The 826-nt window shown below is 43.2% G+C and overlaps 1 pseudogene; it reads left to right on the forward strand.

The window, feature by feature from the left end:
* Positions 1-242, forward strand: LOC116902913 (annotated as a pseudogene).
* The last annotated feature ends 584 nt before the right edge of the window (positions 243-826 follow it).

Here is an 826-nt window from a genome sequence, read left to right on the forward strand (position 1 = left end):
ATGAGCAAAGCCCACCCTCCCCGACAGGAAGTTATCATTGAAGTTAAACGGCGGCAGGCATGCACAAGGAATACTGCGGGGCTTTGATCCCTTTATGAACCTTGTGATTAATGAGTGTGTGGAGATGGCAACCAGTGGGCAACAGAACAACATCGGGATGGTGGTCATCCGAGGAAACAGCATCATCATGTTAGAAGCCTTGGAAAGAGTCTAACCAGTGTTCCGCAGTGTGTCCACATCCCTCCCCGAAGTCCTGTTTGATTGTGATGTAGAATTAGGTCATGTACATTTTCATATGAAATTTTTGCTAAATAAACTTTTGTGATACTCAAAAAAAAAAAAATAGTAACTGAGCCACATCTCCAGCCCTGGTGTTTTGTTTCAGTAGGACTCAAAGTCCAGTGTGAGAATACAATGACTGCACGAGTAACTATTACATAACAGGTTAGAAGTTGTCGTGGCAAGAGAAACTGGAGGAGGATGAGATTTAGAATAATAGAGACGGTGGGGAAGTGAGATCCAGGTGGACGCAAAAAGGCGTGTCAGACTTCGATGTATAAAAGTATACCAAGTGTTGTGTGAAAAATAAGCACATCACTTCTCACGGCTTGGTGTAGCGGCACAAGCTAATGCCGTATGTGTCAAATTGAACGGGAATTGTAGAAGAACTCGAGATCAGATTGCTGAGCGGGTGTTGAATTGATTTAGAAATAGGAGTTTTGGAGAAGGAAATGGGGTAAGATCTCTGTTTTCAGATAGAGTTGGAAAGAAGCTGAAGAAAATTTCATCTCAGCACTTAGGAAGCAGGGGCAGGTAGATCTCTGTG

Source organism: Rattus rattus, chromosome 6 (assembly GCF_011064425.1).
Source record: "Rattus rattus isolate New Zealand chromosome 6, Rrattus_CSIRO_v1, whole genome shotgun sequence".
NCBI classification, from domain to species: Eukaryota; Metazoa; Chordata; class Mammalia; order Rodentia; family Muridae; genus Rattus; species Rattus rattus.